The following is a 21,388-nucleotide window of genomic DNA, read 5'->3' on the forward strand; positions in this document are numbered from 1 at the left end:
ACAAAGTTAAATCTTAAACCAAGCAAATATCAAAATGCAATAGAAATACAGAGATTTGTATAAACCATTGGAGTCTGAAATGCCTTAGAATATAGCCTTTAGTCTTTAAAGTTCCTTAGGTGTGTTTATCCATTTAAATGTCTATTGTCAGAAGGCAGAGTGGTAAGGGCTAAGCAATGGGGTCTAAGGGGTCTGCTCAGGGCCCCACAGCTGGGAAGTATCTGAGGCCAGATTTTAACCCAGGACCGCATGTCCTCAGGTCTGGCTCCCAGTTTGTTGAGCCACCCATTTGCCCCTTCAAAGTTAAAGTTGAATCTTTGGGCTCCATCTTCTCCCTGACAGGCAGGTGAAGTCAATGAAATTACCAGAACAGTCAAAAAGTATCCTTTTAAATAGCCCATTGCTTTTTAGGTTCCTGCTTGAAAAATCTGTTTCTTCTCTCTCTCTTCTGCTATGAAACCCCTGTGGTCAATACCCCCATCCACGTGGAGGCTTAACCTAAGGGAAAATTGCCCATTCTCCTTTCCCCCTCCTCCACCCACGTGGCCAATACTGTTACCAGCTGGTCGCAATGAGTCCTGGGCGATCTGCTCCAAGGATCTGGGTGATGAGCCAGCTGGTGTCACGCTCGTGGGTCTGGGGCTGGGGTGATGAGCCCTCTGGGTTGGAGGCCAGATGGGTGAGAGACAGACCGCCAGGGTGGGTAGGGCGGGGAGCCAGAGCGCAGACAGGTAGGGCCAGGAGCTGGAGGGCAGACAAGCAGGGCCGAGAGCCTCGGGCACCAGGTGAGAGGCCAGGAGCAGAAGCAGAAGCAGGAGCCGGAGAGGGCCGCAGGCAGGAGCTGATCAAGATGGTTTTCTAAAGAGCATCTTGGAGAAACGAGGCTTTAAAAAAATCATTATCTAGGCTAAAAAATGTGAGAAGTTCTCATCCAATCTAGTGGTCGCCATCTGTAACAGTTAAAATTTAGGGGAGACTGGGGAGAGACTATGGCAGGTAGAAATTAGTTTCTCTCTGCAAGGAGTATTATATTTTTTAGAGGTTTATTAAGGATTAAGGATTAAAGAAAATACAGGATAAGGAAAACGTGCCTAGGCCAGAGGCCTAGACAAGACCTCACCTACATTATGGAAAGAGCCACATCTGCTCCCAAACAGAAATCCAAAAGGCCCTCAAAAGCCTTTGTAATCAGCTTAAGTACTTTCTCGATCTCGCCCACCTCAGAATTCCGTGAGATTACAAAGCATTTTGGGGAAGTGGAGCAAGGACTTGTGGGGATTGAAGTCCAGAGTTCAAATCTCAATTTTACAGAACCAAAACACAATATTGATTTTAAGACAGAAGGTAAGGGAGGAAAGAGAGAGAAAAGAAAAGAAGGAAGGAAGGAAGGAAGGAAGGAAGGAAGGAAGGAAGGAAGGAAGGAAGGAAGGAAGGAAGGAAGGAAGGAAGGAAGGAAGGAAGGGAGAAAGGAAGAAAAACTATTTAGAAGAAATACCTTAAGACTGATTAGGGGATGTTTAAGCTACATAGCATTAATGATTTCAAACCTCATTTGTCAGTCACTAGTCATAAAGACCCTGAGGGGATATAAGTTAAATTCACCAAGATCTGTTTTGAGGGAAAGAGTATGCAAACTGGTATAAAGATTAAGGACCAGTTTGTTGATCTGACTATAGCTGTTGTTAATCTGAGCACAACCTGCTGAGTAGGGACCTGGAATGATGAATTTGTAGATTTATGGATCCTGAATGTTTCTTTTTAATAAAATACTGGCTTAAAAAATTATTTGCCTCATTAATCCAATTTCTCGAGATCTTGAGCTGCATTTTGGACCATTCAGTATTTGACCTGGGCAGCTATATACCACAGTGGATAGAATGCCAGGCCTAGAGTCAGGAAGAGTGTTTTCCTGGGTTCAAATCTGGCCTCAGACACTTAGTAGTTGTGTGACTTTGGGCAAGTCACTTAACCCTGTTTGCCTCAGTTTCTTCATCTGTAAAAGTAACTGGAAAAGTAAATGGCAAATGCTCCGGTATCTTTGCTAAGAAAACCCCAAATTCAATTACAGAGAGTTAGACTCAACTGAAAAATGACTGAATAACAACAACATTTGACCTAAGATATCTGGAAATACCTGTTTCTCAGGATCATAGCTTGTGACCTGGACTTAGAGAAGAAATTATAAAGCAGAAAAGGAAGCCAAGGATTTGAGGCCTAATCAATCTTAGGCTCATCTATACATGTTCATGTTCTCGGTGCCATGAACTTATAATAAACATGGCCTCAGGGATAAGGAAGAAACAAAAAATGTCTTTTCCCTTGATCAGAATCCAGGGGAGAGCTACCAAAGTCCCACAAGATACATTTTGAAAAGAAAAAGAATTTTTTTCCCTTTTATAGCCCTTTGAGCAGGAGAATCTTCTTGGCTCTTCTCTTACAGTCCTCTTTAATGTACAATAATCACAAGAACCAATCAGGAGCCACTGCTCATATATATACTTCTTAAGGAAAGACAGAGTATGTAGCTCACTGGGAAAGGCCAGAGAAGAGGCTTAGCTTCATGGGAAATATGTCAGTCCAGCAAAATCAGAAGATCTCCCTTGATCATACAAAGAAGCAAATTTAATATTGATGTCAGAAAAAATTCCTAACAAGTTGAGCTATCTCCAGATAGAATGGGCTGCCTAATGGAGTGGAGAATTCTCTCTCACTGGAGGTCTTTGAGCAAGGCTGGAGTTGGATTAGATGATCTATGAAACTCTGGTTGAGACACTATAAAATGGATGCTTTTGTCATCAGCTAGCATTGTAGAAGCATTGAAGCTAGTCTGCCTTTCCATTTCTCTCAACCATGGAGCTAGAGCCACAAAGAATGGTTACCCCTATCGTCAATGCCATGACCTACATTTTTCCTTTCTCATTTCAATAGAGATTATTTGTGCTACTAAAAATAGTTCTGATTTTGCCAGAATGAACCAGGCTCTATTGTGTTAAATGTATTAGTGCAAGAATACCCATTATCACCATTATTATTTAATATTGTACTGGAAATGCTAGCTTTAGCAATGAGAAAAGAAAAACAAATTGAAGGAATTAAAATAAGCAATGAGGAAACTAAACTATCATTCTTTGCAGAAGATATGATGGAATACTTAGAGAATCAACTAAAAAGCTAGTTGAAATAATTAATAACTTTAGCAGAGTTTCAGGATACAAAATAAACCCAAATAAACTATCAGCATTTCTATGTATTACCCCAAAGTTCAGCAGCAAGCAATAGAAGAAAAATTCCATTTAAAATAACTCTAAATAATATAAAATACCTGAGAATCTACTTGCCAAGACAAATACAAGGAATTATATGAACAGAATTAAAAAAAAAAAACACTTTTCACACAAATAAAGTTGGATTCAAACATTTGGGAAAATATTAATTGTTTATTGCTATATTGAGCCAATATAATAAAAATGACAATTGTACCCAAGCTAATTTATTCAGGGCTGAACCTTCCTCAAACCCGCAAGAAGCCTCAAGATAGGAAGATAGGGGAAGGATAGAAGTTCTGGATGCCGCGAGGGGGATGGCGGAGCCAAATTAGAGATATGAGGTGGCAGGAATGAGTCAGAAATCCAGGTCTTATTAATTACAAAGGAGCCACAGCAGAAACTCCGATCAGTGGACTACTCAGAAGGCTTATACCCATCCAGTGATCCAAATTTAATACCACACAGGTCAGAGACATGATAGAGAAAAGAGAGTGCCTGGCCAAAAGTCAGGTCCCAGGTGGGAGAGGTAGATAAGGAAAGGAATCATCCTTGGCCAGAGGCCAAGCTCCAGCAAGGACAGGCATCAGTGAGAGCTGAGATCCAAGTGAAAGAGAGAAGGAAGAGGGGCAGAGCTTGCTGTGGCCCGGTATTTAATCTCTTTGATATGCAAATATACACAATACATAGGGATGATTATCATTGGTTAATGACAAGGTATAGGTGTGGTTTCTCTTAGCCAGGTGAGCACAAAGAAACCTGTTTTCCCGCCTAACCTGGGGGAAGCTGGGGTCAAGGGTCAGAGGCTTTCCCAGCCAAGTGCAAGACTGAGCATGCTCTCTTCTAGGACAATCTGTACATACTCTGTTTCCCTTGCCCATAGCTAGGGGTGGACTGCTACAAGGGCCATACAAGTCAAACTACCAAAAAAATTATTTCATAGAACTAGAAAAAATAATAGCAAAATTCATCTGGAAGAACAAAAGGTCAAAAAAATCAAGAGAATGAAAAAATACAAAAGTATGTGGCTTAGCTGTAATGGATCCCAAACTATAAAATAAAGCGGCAATCATCAAAACAATCTGGTACTGACTAAGATATAGAGTAGAGGTTCAATGGAATAGGTTAGGCATACTATATGCAAAGGTAAATGACCATAGTGACCCAGGGTTTGACAAATCCAACAATCTAAGCTTTTGGAAATAGAACTCACTATTTTACAAAAACTGCTGGGAAAACTGGGAAACAGTATGGCAGAAATTAGGCATAGACACACTATACCAAGATAAAGGTAAAATAGATAGATGATTTAAAAATAGCTACCATAAATAAATTACCTGTCAGTTCTATGGATAAAGGAAGCATTTAGGTCAAAATAGGACATAGAGAACATTATGAGATATAAAATAGATAACTTTGACTACATTAAATTAAAAGCTTTCTGCAGGAAGAAAATCAATGCAACCCAGATTAAAAGGCAAACAACAAACTGGGGGTGGGGGTGGGGAATCTTCATAGCAAGTATCTGATAAAGACTTCATATCTCAAATATGTAAAGAACTGAGTCAAATTTGTAAGGATTTAAAGCATTCCGCAATTAACAAATGGTCAAAGCATGTGAACAGGCAATTCTCAAATGAAGAAATTAAAACTATTGTCAGTCATATGAAAAAAAATGCTACAAATCACTTTTAATTAGAGAAATACAAATTAAAATAACTCTGAGATATCATCTCACACCCACAAAACTGGCTAACATGGCAAAAAAAAAAAGGAAAATTATAAATGTTTGAGGGAATGTGGAAAAAATGGGGCACTAATACACTGTTGGAGGAACTGTGAACTGATATAGCCATACGGACTGGGACAATATGGAACAAAGGGCCATAAAACTATGTATACCCTTTGCCCTGGCAATATCACTACTAGGTTGTATCCCAAAGAGATTAAAGATAGGGGTAAAGAACCTACTTGTACAATAATATTTATAGCAGCTCTTTTTATGGTACCAAAGGACTGGAAACTGAAAGGATTGGGAAATGGCTGAGCAAGTTGCTGTATATGCTTATAATGGAATACAACTTCAAGGGACTCATGACCAAAAAGTATATCCATTGCCATAGGAGGAACAGATGGAGTCTGAATGCAGATTGAAATATACCCTTCTTTGCTTTATTTCCTCCATGAATTTTTCTCTAGTGTAAGCCTTATGTGTCTTGTTTCACATGACAAACATGGAAATATGTATTATATGTAATACATATATAGCTTATATCATATTACCTGCCTTCTTGGGGAGGGGGGGAAGGAATGGGAGGGAGGAAGATAACATGGATTACAAAATGTCATTCATCAAATATTTAAAATTGTATTGATGTGTAATCTGGAATAATTTTTTAAATTATATATTTTTAATAGTCAATATACTCCTCCCATTCCTAGTCAATTTATACTTTCCAAGTTTCTATACTTGTCTCCAACCTCATAGAGCTACCCTAAGGCTTTGGAATTCCCCTTCAAAAGAAAATAATCTTGAAGTCACTCTTCCCAAGAGGCTGTAGCAGTTCTGGAAAGCCCCACCTGGCTCCCACCAGAAGATTGATTCTTAAATTCTCCAGGAACTTAGAATTGCACAAGAATTCCCCTCTCTTATACTCAAAAGGCTAGGTCCAAGAATTTGGAATTGTCCAGGAAATCCCCTTCTTGTACTAAGGAAGCTAGTCTAAGAGCTCAGCATTGTCCAGAATAACCCCTTCTTTTACAGAGGAGGCTAGGTCCAAGAGCTCAGCAATGACCAAGAGATCTCCCCTCCTTTATCTAGGAGGCAAGGACAAGTAACTTCATCCTTTCCTTGAGCTTTGTGATTAAGAACCCTAAAACTGAAATTATAATGTTCCTCTGCCTCTCCAAAGTTGCCATGAGGAGCTCTCTTAGGATAGGACACAGGCTGGATAAATGAATAAGCATTTCTCTCCCCTGGCATCTAGATTGTCTCTTAACTCTACTCTAGTATTCTCTTTGACTGGTAAAATCTCTAACTCAAAATTCCCTTTTTAAAGCCCAATATAAAGGACTGGCTCCATTACACACTAGTGTGGGCCAAGCAAGCCATAATTAGTTTCTCAATGAAAAATGAATGTGTACCCAAGCCAAGAACATGTCCCCATTCCTCTTAACAGTTTTGACAACTATAGCTGGGGGGAAATTCTTAACCAATTATGGTACAGAGGATATCATAAAAAATAGATAATTTTGAATTATTTGCAATAAATGCATAAAATTTAGAAGCTTTTTCAAAAACAAAATCAATGCAGCTATAAGGGAGAATTTCCATTGGTAAAAAATATTTACTTAAAATATCTCTGATAAAAGTCTGAAAATCAAGATACATAGAGAACTAACACAACTATAGAATGAAAAAACCATTCCCCAACAGAAAAATATTCAAAAGTCATTAACAGTTTTTTTTTCGACAAACATTTATCAAGCCTCAGCAATGTTCTAGTCAAAAGATACAGAGGACAAAATGAAACAATCTCAACATAGCTTGCATTCTCCTGGGGTCAAGGGGAAACATATACAAAGAAGAAATTAGAAAAGTTAATATCTAGAGTGGGGTAAATAGGTAAAATTATTTTCATCTAACAGAGTCCAGAGGAATTGGGTATTATGGTGCCTGATATTCATTTGGTCAATTAGTATATATTCCTTGATCTCTCTTAATTAGGGGTAGATCTTGAGAGAGCAATCATTTGTCAAAACTTTCTTAGAAAAATGGAAGAAGGATGTAAAGGGTCCTGAGAAGTGATAGGGAAACTATAAATTGTATCTTTTTTTTCTCACATGATAAAATGATATCTATCTCTCCACGTTCATAGTCAAGGAAAATGCCCACCTTTAAGTTGATCACACTAATATGGAAGTATTTTCTATGGACTTGGGAATATAGATTATGCTAGGCTATGGCAAATAGAAAGTAGGATTTGTGTTTCTATACAGTCTCAAGCCAAAAGAAGTTTGAAACTCTTTCGATTTTTGACAGAGGTCAATATACCAGGCAGTGTTATCTGGCAACTCCACTTCCCAGTAACATCTCCTTGTAATGAAGGACTGAATACCAAGAACTTGGGCAAAAGCTGTGAATTTCCCATTGTTGTCAGTCACTTCCTCCTGGACACCTCCATATCTTACACTCTTCAGATCCTCAGATATAAGACCCAGATCAGCTGTGCTACAATCCAGAGTAATGTCCACTTTGAAACTGAAAATCTTTTCTATAATTCTAGGGATGGGAAGAATAGTGATGTTTACATGGAAGGTTTCTATTTCCTTCTGCAGCACAGATTCATTCCTGTTGAACATTCCTTTCATATCCTGGAGCAAGTTCACATCTGGTTACTTGGTCTCCTCCTCTAATTCTGTGATTCATTTCCTTAATTCTTGACTGTGGTGGGACAGTTCACTTATTCCCTTGGTTGGCCCTTCCAAATTGGCCCTCCCCTCTGTTTGGATATGTGATAGACATGCATCCCTCTCCTCATTCAGGAATTGTTCTATTTTCTGAAATTCAGACAAAATATGTTTGTTTTGAATTTCCATTTCCTCCTCCATCAATGCAGATTTAATCTTCTCATTAGTCATCTGTTGAACAATATTCAAAGTTTCTCTCCACAAACCAGTCACAGTTTCTTGGGGCTCCCCACTGAAGTTCTCAGCAGCCTTGTCTGTGCCATAGAATTTGTGAGCCTTGTGCTCCTGGCATTGACAACAGGACACACAGATTGGGCTCTGGTCATACTCACAGAACGATTTCTGTATTTTCTAATATTCCTCACACTTGCCACGTCCTTTAGGGTCCGGCAAACGATGATTTCTTTGTTTCTTGGCAATGGTCGCCAGTTTCCCAAGATGCGTGTTGTTTGGAAATCTCTCGGTTGGGATACATTCCAAGGACAGGAGAAAGGGATAGAAGCTTCCTGACAGCTCCTGAAGAGGCAAGCACAGCAAAAATGGTGGCCACATTCAGTGGACATTGGGTTTGTGAAGTATTCCTTGCAGATGTAGTAGATGAGCTCTTCCTGAAAGTCTTCAATCAGATCTGGACAAGATGGCATGTTTCTCTGTTTCTCCTGAGATGTTTTCTTCAGCCTCAGAGCTCTGCCTTTTTCTCTGCAGATAGCACACACAGGTAATGTTTGGGTCTGCCTTATCCCAGCTTTTTTATATCCCTCAGACCCTGAAGACCCTGTTTCCTGTAAGGTGTGAATTCTCCTGGTTTTCACTTCACCCCAAGGTTTGCTCTGACCTTTGTGAATGCTCCTAAGTAGAAGTGAGAACTAAAGCATTCCCAGACCCTGGACCTAGGGGGAAGAATTCACATTTGATATTAGCAGTTTTCAAAAGAATTACAAACTATCAGCAACCATGTGTAAGATCAGTCGAAATCACTAATAATGAAAAAAGTGAAAATTAAAACAAATAAATTAAAATAAAAACTCTAATCTTTCATCTCATATCCAGAAAACTGGCATAAACTGACAAAAGAAAATAATAACCAATGTTGGAGGGGTTATAGGAAGATTGGTACCTGCCCTTTGGGCGCAATTGTGAAGTGGTCCAACTATTCTGAAAGACAAATTAGAATTATGTGACTAAAAAACAGGGACTAAATCACTTTTATACTTTGACTCAGAGATTATTATGCTACCATATACTCCAAAAAGGATAAGTAGCTAAAATAAAGGTTTTATACTGTAACAAAATATTTCCAATCTCATTATCAATACTGTGTATTAGTTCTAAGGCAGAAGAGTGGTAAGAGCTAGAACATGGGGGTTAAGTGACTTGCCCAGGGCCACACAGCTGGGAAGCATCTGAGGTCAGATTTGAACCCAGGACCTCTTGTCTCTAGGCCTGGCTTTCAATCCACTTAACTACCTAACTGCCCCCTAAAAGGTAATGTCTTTATCACAGGGAGTATTTATATGGGGCTCTGGGGCTCTCTACTGAGCCATCCTGTACCTCTAAGGTTATTTTGACTCTTCTTTGAGTCAAACCATCCCCTATATCCAAACAGCAAAGCAAGAGACTTTCATATCGTCTATCTCTTTTTTTAGTTCAAATATATTTTATTTTCCCAATTACATATTATAATAATTTTGAACATTCATTTTCCAAATGTTTTGAACATACCCCTTCCTTTAGTCAATGCACAATTCCACTGGGTTTTACATGTGTCCTTGATGAAAACCTGTTTCCATGTTGTTGATGTTTGCATTAGGATGATCATTTAGAGTCTACATTCCCAATCATATCTCCCTCAACCCATGTAATGAAGCAGTTGTTTTTCTTCTGTGTTTCTATTCCCACAGTTTTTCCTCTGAATGTTTATAGCGTTCTTTCTCATAGATCCCTCCAAATTGTTCAGGATCACTGCAATCCTACTAATGGAGAAGTCCATTACATTTGATTTTACCACAGTATATCAGTCTCTGTGTACAATGTTTTCCTGGTTCTGCTCCTTTCACTCTGCATGAATTCCTGGAGGTCATTCCAGTCTCCATGGAATTCCTTCAGTTTATTATTCCTTTGAGCACAATAATATTCCATCACCAACATATACCACAATTTGTTCAGCCATTCTCCAATTGAAGGGCATCCCCTCATTTTCCAATTTTGGGCCACCACAAAGAGTGCAGCTATGAATATTCTTGTACAAGTCTTTTTCCTTATTATCTCTTTGGGGTACAAACCCAGCAGTGCTATGGCTGGGTCAAAGGGCAGACAGTCTTTTTGGGCATAGTTCCAAATTGCCCTCCAGAATGGTTGGATCAATTCAACTCCACCAGCAATGAATTAATGTCCCAACTTTGCCACATCCCCTCCAGCATTCATTGCTTGATTGTCTTCATTGTCTATAGCACCTTTTAACAAGATATAATTTCCTCTCATCTCTTTTAATCAGATCTATTTTTGTTTTTGCCTTATCTGAGATCACAATTGCTACTCTTGCTTTTCTAAAAACTTCTGATGATGCACAATAAATTCTGCTCCAGTCCCTTACCTTTACTTTGTATGTATGTCTTAAATGTATTGCTTGTAAACAAAATATTGAAGGATCCTGGTTTTTAATCTACTCTGCTTATCTGCTCCCATTTTATGGGTGAGTTCATCCTATTCACATTCATAGTTAGAATTCCCTACTGCATATTCCTTTCTATCTTATTTTCCCCTTTTGATCCTGTTCTCTGCCTCTCACAAGTGTCCTTCCTCACAAGTGCTTTGCTTTTAATCACCACCCTCTATTTCCCCTTCCCTTCTATTACCACCTACCTTTTCTTATTCCCCTCTTACTTCTCCATAGAATATGGTAGAATTCTATAACGGGATGAATATGGTGTTTATTCCCTCTCCGAGCCAATTATGAGAGTATGGTTTAAGCATTGTCCATCTTCACCCTTTCCTCCACTGTAATAGTTTTTCACACTTCTTTAGGGTGAGATAATTTACCCCATTATACCTCTCCCTTCCCTTTTCGTAATACAATACTCTTTTTAATCCCTTGATTTTTTTTTGCCTATCCTAAGCAACCTACTCCCACACTTTCTGTCCCTATATATTGCTTCTAACTACTTTAATACTGTTAAAACTTTTTTGTTAAGAATTACAAGTATTTTTATGTGAAGTAAAGACCCTTCTTTGCATCACTTCCTGTGCCTTCCTCCACTTTATGTGGACCAATTGTAGTTTATAAATTTTCTTAGGACTGCCCAGGGAGGGAGTCAGTCATTTCTGATTTGGGTTTCCAACCTCCCCCCATTTAAATGTAAAGTGGGGGGGTTATACTCTTCTGGTGATTAAATCTAAATTAAGCTGGGAAGAGTTAATCCCATCTTCACATTTACATATAAGAACACATAAGGGAACAGTTGGGTGATTCAGTGGTTTGAGAGCCAGACCTAGACATGGGAGTCATAGGTTCAAATCTGGCCTCAGACACGTCCTAGCTGTGTGACCCTGGGCAAGTCACTTAACCCCCATTGCTTACCCTTACCACTCTTCTGCCTTTCAACCAACACATAGTATTCATTCTCAGATGGCAGGTAAGGGTTAAAAAAAAAAAGAATACATACAATTTGACCTTTTTGAATCCCTTAAATTTTCTCTTTCTTATCTCCCTTTTTAGACTTCTCTTGGGTCTTGTATTTAGACATCAGATTTTATGTTTAGATCTGGCATTTTCATCAGGAAGGCTTGGAAATCTATTTTATTTAAATAACCATTTTTCTCCCTGAAAGAACATACTCAGTTTGGCTCAGTAGGTGATTCTGAGTTGTAAACCTAGATTTTGCCTTCTGGAATATCATATTCCAAGTCTTCTAGTCCTATAAGGTGGAGTCTGCTAAGGCCTGTGTAAACTTGCCTGTAGCTCCATGATATTTGAATTGTTTCTTTCTGGATAATTGCAATATTTTTTTGTTGGCTGGGGCACCTTGAATTTAGCTATATTATTTCTGGGAGTTGCCATTTGGAGATTTATTTCTAGAAGTGATCTGTGGATTCTTTCCATTTCTATTTTACCCTATTATTCAAGAATATCGGGGCAATTTTCTTTGAAAATTTCTTGTAATATGGTGTCCAGACTTTTTTGGGGGGGAGGGGGGAGGGATCAGATCATAGCCTTCAGATAATCAAATATTTCTTAAATTGTCTCTCCTGGATTTATCTCCCAGGTCAGTTGTTTTTTCAATGAAATGTTTCATGTTTTGGGTCTTTTTTCATTCTTTTAATTTTGTTTTATTGTTTCTTGATGTCTAAAGAAGTCACCAGCTTCTAGTTGCCCAATTCTAATTTTTAAGAAATCATTTTCTTCCGTGAGCTTTTAAACTTCTTTTTCTATTTGGCCAATTCTGCTGTTATATTCTTCTTGAATTGATTTCCTTTCTCATCCCCATTTTTCCTCTCCCTCTATTAATTGATTAAAAAAAATTTTTTTAACTCTTCCAGAATCTAAGATCATATTTTTTCTCTGAAGTTTTCATGTGTTTACTTTGCTTCTACTGTCTTCTTCTGTGTCTGCCTTGTTCTTCTTTGTCTCCATAAAAGTTTTTACTGTTCTACTTTTTTTTACTGTTTACCCATTTTCCAAGCCTTTTTCTTAACTTTCACTTATATTTTAAAAATGGGCTCTATTCTCAGGGTAGAGTGAACACTCTTGGAATTCATTCTTTTCTTGCTATTACCCTTGTGTTTATTTCTGTGTTTCTGCCAGTTTCAGTTCTTTCAACATGGTATGATGTCCTATAGACTGAGAGCTCTGAAAGCTACCTCCCACTGCTGATTCAATCACTCTGAGACTGCTGAAGGCTTTCAGAGCTCAGAGTACTGTGAGCTACCCTAGACTCAGGGGGCTTTTCGTCTTATTCTGGGCTTGATCAGATCATGCACACTCTGGATTGCCTTCCCCTGGGGCTTGTAATTTCCCTTAAGTTTGTGTAGGGGCTAGCTCTGATCCTTGATCTGAGTTTACACAGGCCAAGGCCACTGCTGACTGCCTTCAAGTCTTCACTACAAGCTTGGGTTGTGGCTCCCACCCAGATCAGGCTTGCTGCAAAGACTGCCATGCACTAGAATTCGGAACCTCACTGGAGACTTGGCTGGGTCTTGGAATTTTAAGGGCTGTGTGTAGGATTGCACTGCTATTGGCTTGGGCAGGGTCTTAGGACCTCTAATTTGGTTTGGGTCCAGGTTCAGAACCTGGAAGAGTAGATGTGGGCTGTAGCAGGCTTGCTGTTGACTTGTCTCAGTTCTCTTTGAGGCTGCCTCCTGCAGGCTATGCTCCCCTCTCACCCCAGTGAAGTAGACCCTCTCTGCCTACCTTTCCAGTTATTCTCTACATGAAAGTTGCTTTGCTCTGTCTCCTTGTTGGTTCTTTCACTCCAGTATTCATTTTGAAGCTTTATTTTAAGATTGGTTGGAGAGGATTCTATAGTGGTTTGAGCTTTCCCTGCTTCTACTCTGCCATCTTGGCTCTGCCCCTGGAAGTCAAGTCTATCCTTTAAAAAATTATTTTGATTCCTCCTTAGCAGGAACTCCCCAGGCCATCTTTATATTTAGATTAGGGTGAGTAAATGTCTTTCAATTCCAATAATGTCTTTGGGAGAAAGTACCAAGATCTTGAAGATTTACTTTGCCATAATGGGGGTGGGTGGGAAGAGCTAGGTGGCACAGAGAGTGCTAGACTTGGCACCAGGAAGATTCATTTTCCTGAGTTCAAATCTGTCCTCAGACACTTACTAGCTGTGTGGTCCTGGGCAAGTCACTTAACCCTGTCTGCCAACGTTTTTTCATCAGTAAAGTGAGGGAGAGAAGGAGATGGCAAACTACTCCAAGATCTCTGCCAAAAAAAACCCAAATGGAGTCATGAAGAATTGAACCTGCTGAACAACTGGAGGGACAGAAGGCAACGGGAGACTTTGATCTTGCATTCCTATACCTATGCTCAAATTCCTGTATTTATATTAGTAAATCAGCATGTTTTCACCAGATGGTTTTGAAATTCAGAAACTATATGTTAAGTATTTCCTAAACATTAAAGTTATATTAAAAAATAAAGTTATTATTAATGGCAGTTAGGTAGTTTAGTGGATAGAATGCTAGGTCTGGAGCTAGCTGTGTGACCACGGACAAGTCACTACAACTTTCTTCTAATCCACTGGAGAAGGAAATGGCAAACCACTCCAGTACTTTGCCAAGAAAACCCATGGGAAATATTGGTATATTGCACATTGCTATACCCACAGGGTCATGAAGAGTCAGACCTGACTGAACATATGATCAACAACAATCTAGAATTTTAAAAAAAACTTGGAATTAGCAATTGAGCAGTCTTTTTTTAATCTTCCTATTTTATTATTTTAAAAATTATTTACTTATTCATTTTTTGTTATATTTGAGTGCCTCGCTATTTCCTTCCCTCCCTCCCATTCCCATACTAGAGAATACCAACATTTGATACAGATATATCGGTGTATAAAACTGTACAAAGTATAGTTCCATTTATGAGTTCTTTCTTTGGAAATGGATAGCATCTTCCTTCATAGATCCTTTGTAGCTGATTTGAATATTCACATAACTCAGCATAGCTTGGTCATTCACACTTACTCTTCAAACAACATTGCTATTCTCTGTTCTCTTAATTCATCTCGTTTCACTCTTCATTATTTCATACCAGTCTTTCCATGTTTTTCTAAAATCAATCTGCTAATCATTTTTTACAGCATAGTAGTATTCCATCACAATCACATGCCACAGCTATTCAGCCATAATTGATGGGCATCCCTGAACAGTCATTTAAAAGAGTAATTTCCATCACTATTGTAAAATGTCATGGCCTTTGCCTAATGACAATGCAAATGTTTGTTCTAACAGAGGTTATCTTTTGGCCTTTGTTAGCCAAAAGACAACTATGGAATTAAGTAGGAGAAAGACATACCTGAGAAGAGTCACAAGGGAGAGAAAAGTCTGGTAACAACTTCTGGGAGTACCTGAGAACTGAAGAGGGAACAATAGCACTGGAATCAGTGGCAAAGGGTAGTGAGCAATCAACATAAAATAGCCCTCTAAAAATCCTCTACAGGGGAACAGTAGCACCTGCCTCAATGGAGGCTGGAAATAACTGGAATTTACATAGAACTTTGGTAGAGAATTCTTTTGGGGTGGGGGATGGGGATTCTGTTGGATTTATAAGGATTCTATTTTGTTTCCAGGGGCTCTATTGTTTCCCTTTGTGCTGTGAAAGGGAATTTAAAACTCCCTTTGTTTATTTTATCTTAATCAAGAACTTGGAGTGCCCCTCCTTTCACACTTAGTCAGATACTAAAGATCCTTTTACAAGAAAGCTCATACCCTCAGAGAAAGGAAGTTCACACCCTCAAGAGATAGGAAGTGAATCCCACAGGTACTGTCCCCTGAGCAATGCCAGGCAAATTAAGAAACTATGATTGGTTCCTGAGATGTGGTGGGGAGAGCTGATGGGTGGAAAAAAATGCATATAAGCAGGAGCATCTGGGACCACAGGAGTCTTTTGTGGCTAAACCTCCATGTAAGCATGGGAGGTCTTTTGGGCAGCTCACTCTGGTGAGGTTCAGCCTAGTGTGCCTTGGAGACTTGTTTGCAGCTCAGTCTCTTTGGCATCAGTCTTTTAGTTTGGTGATACACTTGTCTGGAGACACACTGGTGGACTGGTGAGACTCTTGCTGAAGAGACTACTGTGACTCCCAGTTGGAGGTCGGAACCTGAGAGAGCCTTTGTCAGAGTTGAGCTAGATTTCTTCAGATGGGCAATTATATAGGGTAATAGCTTGGCATTATTTTATACCTCCTTTCTAAATTCCCCTCTCTTTACTATCTCTACTTTGCTGTAATAAAGCTACAAAACTACTAGTAGCCTCATAATTTTAATTGTAATCATTATAATTGATGACCACACCCTTTTAAACTATTATAGTGTCTATATTCTTAGAAGGGAAATTACAGTTACTGGACAAGTGGTTGTAAGGAAATGACATCAAGACATAAAAGTTAGCATCCAAAGAAGTGAAAATTTTTCCAAATTACAGTGGAGCCATTTATATCCTGAGAGTCTTTGAACCAAGGGTTACACATATATGAAGGTTATTCAAACACCCTAGCAGAGGTTTAAGACACTCGTCCTTATTGCTGTCACTTTTGTTATCACAAATCACATCACAGATTTGTAAATACTAAACACACCTTTACTCCTGATGGTCTGAAGTCATTCCTCTTCAAGCCAATGTCTTCCCAAACATCATTAATTCAGTTATTTGTTACCTTGAGATAATCTTCTTGACAATCTACCCAACTTCTCTTTATTCCTAGGTTGAGCTATTACCATTAGCCTTCGGAGACAGCATGGTATATTAGAATTAATGCTGGAAATGAAGTCAGAGACGTGCTGACTTTTAAGTTACAGATCTGTCGATTACTAGCTTACAAGTCACATTCATTTCTCTCTGAGCCTCAGTTTTCTCATTTGTGAAAATAGGGAGCTGGATCATACATTTCCTAATTTCTCTTCCAGAATTTAGAGTTCATGATTTTCTCTCCCTCTAGAAGCATTGATTCTTCCTTACTTTGATACATAATTTCTGGTAACTATTCTGGATAAGCCACTGAATCTTGTCACTTAAAATAAATATAACTTAAACCAAAAAACAAAACAAGAAACCTTAGCTCCAGAGGAATTTCCAACATATATAGGGCTCTTCCAAAAGAGATTTGGCACTGGGAACCAATTAGAAATCAGCCTCTCACCCTCTAGTGAAAATGTAAGCAGTCTTGATGAACACCTTAAGATATAAAGTGATCTCTTCCATCCCATGCTCACATAGAATGACTGTTCTTGGGAGTTGACCCAAACTGCTCAGTATCTCTCTTTTATTTCATTATGTCTCTACTTAGAGCTTGCTCTGGAAAAATCTATAAATGTGCAAATCAACATGGGAACAAAACTGAAAAGATAAAAGCTAGAGATGTGATTGACTTTCTACCCTGCTTCCTACCAGGAACCATAATTACCATTTTCATTCAGGTTTGCATATTGCCTTAAAGTTTGCAAAGCACAATAACCTAAGAAATGGGAAAGTTAGGAACTATCATCAATTTACTTGACATATTAAGTGCTTTGCAAATTCTTTTTCTAAAAAACATTTTATTTTCCCAATTACATGTAATAATTTTTAACTTATTTTCCAAAATTATAATATCCAAACATGTCCCTTCCTTCCTTCCCTCCCTCTTCCCGGAACTGGTAAACTGCTTTGCAAATTCTAAAACACTATGTAAAAGCTAACTATTATTAATAATAAAATATCCATGCCATTGCCTCTACCATCAGGATATGGGTCTGGTCCCAGTAGGTAGCAATGCCCTGTCCTTGCTGCCACCACTGCCGCCATTGACACATCTGAACTGGTTTTAAGTTGTCATTTCTTTGTTAGCTGAAAGAAGATGGATAAGATCAAAGCAATAAACATGAATAATTATACCAGCATAAGCATGATATTGCTCTGCTAAATGCATTTATCCAGATGGTAGTAGACTTCAACCAAAAAAGAACATCTATGAGAACAATCGCTTGGATATTAAACTGTTGTGAAGGTTCTTCAGCAAAAACTAAAAAGGATTATCTCACATCAAGGCCAAATCAAAATGCAAAGACAAGAACAATGAGTTGCCACTAATAATGATGAGGATCATGTGTGAACACTGAACTCGGTAATAATGAGTATTCTAGACATGAGTTTGCATTGGCAAACAGGGTCAGATGGGAGCCTTCAGTCTTCTGCCTCATCTGTGAGTTTGCCTTCTGTCAAAAAGGCATCCAAAATATTTAGGGAGAAAAAAGGAGAACAAATATAAATCAAAAGATCTCAGTGGCAGGGTGGATGGAAACACAAGTATTGAAAGAATACATTCTGAAATATGTACTGATAAGAACACAGTTTTCTCCACATATTGACAACAGCAAACAAAGTGGAGAGTTTATTGAGTGTGCTTTGTGACTTTTATGGCATTCTAAGGAAAGATTTCCTGATATAATGACTTGTCATCATAGATCTTTTGTGGATTGATTGCTTATGACAATATCTAAAAACTGGAGTCTCTGAAGGTAAATATCAGATGCCCAGAGCACACTCAATATTTTAATCCCCATGATATTCATTTGATAGTAAGTGATCACATATTGAAGGAAAAATAGAAAGAATTTAGACTTAGATGGTGGCTCATTGCAGAGCCTGACTGTAGGTGCTGTCCAGCTCCATACTGTGGATCTGCTCTGACAGCATTTGGCTGTGCCAGCTGTCCAAAACGAACTTAAGGATGGGAAGACTGTGGCACAGAGTTCTGCTACCACTGTAAACAGATTTGGCATCCATCAGACTTGTGATGGAAAAAGCCCCCAAATCATGTCTGAGAACAATACATTCTTCTTCCATTAGTTATAGCCAAGAGTCTGGAGTAGCAGCTGATACTATAAAACCATGTCCACAGTGTGCTGCATGAATAATAAAGACGATAATGGAAGTTGCCATCACCTGACATGTGCTATCTGTGGTTGTGAGTTTTGTTGACTGTTTATGAAAGAGATCTCAGATTTACATTCTTTAAGCCCATCATGATATGCTTTTGGGGGAAAGAAGCCTTGGAGCCAGCAGAAGAAAATACTGTGGCAGCTCGGAACACTCATTGATGCTTCTGTAGGAATTGCTTTAGTAGCTGCCATTGCTATTCTGACAATGATTATTGGAATCCTTGTGTATGTTGGATGTAAGACTCATAATCTATATGAAGGCAAGGACGCTTCAAAAATGGAATTTGGCCATAGCAGGTGGTGTAGTATCACAGTAACAGGTCTGTAATAGTATCTCCAGTTGTAGGGGCAGTAACTGTAGGCACTGGTGTTCCTGTTATGTTGCTTTGTGTTTATGGAATTATTCCAATATTTCTCAGTCAAAGTGGAGACTGTAGAATGTCAGCAAGCAATGGAAAGGGAATCAAGATTGAATTTGATGATGAAAATGATGTAAACATTGATAGAATGAATATAGCAGTAGATGCGACTTCAGTAGCAGAAGCACGTTGTAACCCCAACATCGGAGAGGGAAGTGTTGATGGGCTCATTGGTAGTTTGAGTACAGATGGAAGTGAAAATGGACAACTCAATTTGAGTCAACTCAAATGGAATATCCAGAACTATGATACTAGCTGGAGTTGGTTTAACAGTGAATCTATCAGGAAGTGCAATCTTCAACTATTTTAACTGATTGGAAATACAAGCGAGTGTACAAAAAGAAAGGTACAGTCTAAGTGGAGCATCATCACTCACCTGCACCATCAGTACAGAAACACTGGCAGGATCCATCCTGAATTCCTACATCTAGCCCTACAAAAAAGGCATCAGTATGAAGGGACAAGCTGATGTTGAATCAAAACAAGCCAAATTCTAACACAATAGTGGAAGCAGTAGTGTGGAGTTTGGCGGGGGTATTCCTGACTGTGGTCATGCTAGTGGCATGCCAGAAGGTAAATCCAGTGCCACCAAATGATCCAAAGAAACAACAAGCAAAAAACCTAAAAGTAAACTGAAGAAAAAGAGTAGCATGAAGATAACTGAGACCAGAGAGGACATGAATGCACAGTTATTAGAGCAACAAATCACAAACTCCAGTGAATTTGACTCACCATCTCTCAGTGGCAGCATTCCATCTGAAGCCAACTCCTACTCAAATCATTTCTCCGAATTTAGTTGCTCTGACTTGGAAAGCATGAAAACTTCCTGTAGTCATGGCTCCAGTGATTATCCCATGCACTTTGCCTCTGTTAGCATTCTTCCTGGGGTAGAAAATGACCTCCCTCCCCATCCAAGTGGCATTCCTGTTTGTCCTGTCCAGAACCACTAACGTTCCATCATCGAGTCATATTGCTGAAGAGCATGAGAAGGAACGGTGTGAAACAGCCAATGCAGATATCTGTTTGAAACAAATAACAATGATTCACAACAGATTATGGAATTAAATACTACAATTCAGACTGAAATTTAGATTTGTGAATGCTGCAGGATATTTACCACTGAACAGCCCTATCTGAAGCTGGTTGAACTACATGTGACTACTGTAAGTTTCAAGTTACCAGCAGAAGTCATAAAAAAAAAAATACAATTACTTTTTATATGTAACAAGGCAAAACGCTTAATGTGAATCCTAGTTTCCAAACTCTTGTGAATTGAAGGGGGGAAGTTTTAAATATACTTTACAACAGGACAATAAACCATAAAAATAAAGATAATGTTTTGTGTATTTGCTACAAAACTTTAAAACACATACCTGTATATTCAGAAATTCGGCTCAATTAATAATGGATATATAAAATACTAATGTACTTCTACAACATTCTCATGAAAACTTGAGGCTTTCTGATAAATGGGTATTGGCAATTTATAAAAACCACTAAGGGAAATTGTTTAAAAGAAACACATGTCCCGGGATCCTTACAAGTTCTTCTACGATAGCTGATGTCCTTTATAACATTTCTACTCATAATTCTTGATTTTTTCCCCTTCTGGGATAAATAATATTATAGATATATGAGCTTAATGCAGCCCATTTTCTACTATTTAGACACATGAATACCTGGAGCAATGTTATGTATTTTTTTTCACAACTTTGTAGTTTTTCACAACTTTGAAATAAACATGATATGTTTTATATTTTGTCAATGCTTATAGCATTTTATTAAAAGCTGTAATTAAGTAGACAGACAGCAACAAATAAAAGGTAAAATAAGACTCCACTGGTTTATAAGCATTTTTTTTAAACCCTTACCTTTCGTCTTGGAGAAGAGTGGTAAAGGCTATGCAATGGGGGTTAAGTGACTTGCCCAGGGTCACACAGCTGGGAAGTGTCTGAGACCACATTTGAACCTAGAACCTCCCATCTCTAGGTCTGGCTCTCAATCCACTGAGCTACCCAGCTGCCCCCTGGTTTATAAGCATTTTAAAGTGATAGTTACTTTTTTCATCAACGGGAAGAACGCATCCCACTGATTCTCAATACCTTTGGAATAGACTGGGTTGTAAGTGCGTACTTGTTTGAGGGTTTAATGTATTGTTTTCCAGAACATTCTCTGTGGCCACCTTGGATTAGAAATAAAAACTACAAATCACAAAATGACGGTGGTAGAAAGGGAAACCCATGATTCTTATTGCTGCTGCTTCTGAAAAAGTATCAGCCTACCAAAGACTCACTCGGGCTTTAGTGGACAACTTTTACGTAACAGCAGTTTGCAAAACACATGCCCGTCTCCAGTCATCGAATCAGAGCATAGTGCAGTGCTGGCGAAGGTATAAAGAACAGGTTCCGAATGTGGCCAGTTTTATTCCCTTTAACTTTGACCTACAAAAGAAGTTGGCACTGGGCAAAGCACCTGCACTGTTAACTTGCCTGTCTAATTCACTAAAATGCAAAGCTAATGATTCCAAAAAAAATAGAAGGAAGCATGTTCCGTCTTATACAGTTCTTGTAAGTACTGCCATTATGGGGCTAC

The 21,388-nt window shown here is 38.7% G+C and overlaps 1 protein-coding gene and 1 pseudogene across 2 annotated transcripts in view; one reads left to right on the plus strand and one right to left on the minus strand.

The window, feature by feature from the left end:
- LOC103106213 (uncharacterized) overlaps positions 1–14,948 on the minus strand; it is a 55,474-nt gene extending 40,526 nt beyond the window's left edge. For both annotated transcript variants that reach the window (XM_056805985.1, XM_056805984.1), the window contains exon 1: positions 14,758–14,948. The gene's annotated coding sequence lies outside the window, so the exon portion shown is untranslated. The remainder of the gene's footprint in view (positions 1–14,757) is intronic.
- Positions 14,949–17,183: 2,235 nt separating this feature from the next.
- On the plus strand, positions 17,184–19,106 carry LOC100618899 (E3 ubiquitin-protein ligase RNF19A-like; annotated as a pseudogene).
- The last annotated feature ends 2,282 nt before the right edge of the window (positions 19,107–21,388 follow it).

This window comes from Monodelphis domestica, chromosome 7 (genome assembly GCF_027887165.1).
Source record: "Monodelphis domestica isolate mMonDom1 chromosome 7, mMonDom1.pri, whole genome shotgun sequence".
In the NCBI taxonomy this organism is placed as follows: Eukaryota; Metazoa; Chordata; class Mammalia; order Didelphimorphia; family Didelphidae; genus Monodelphis; species Monodelphis domestica.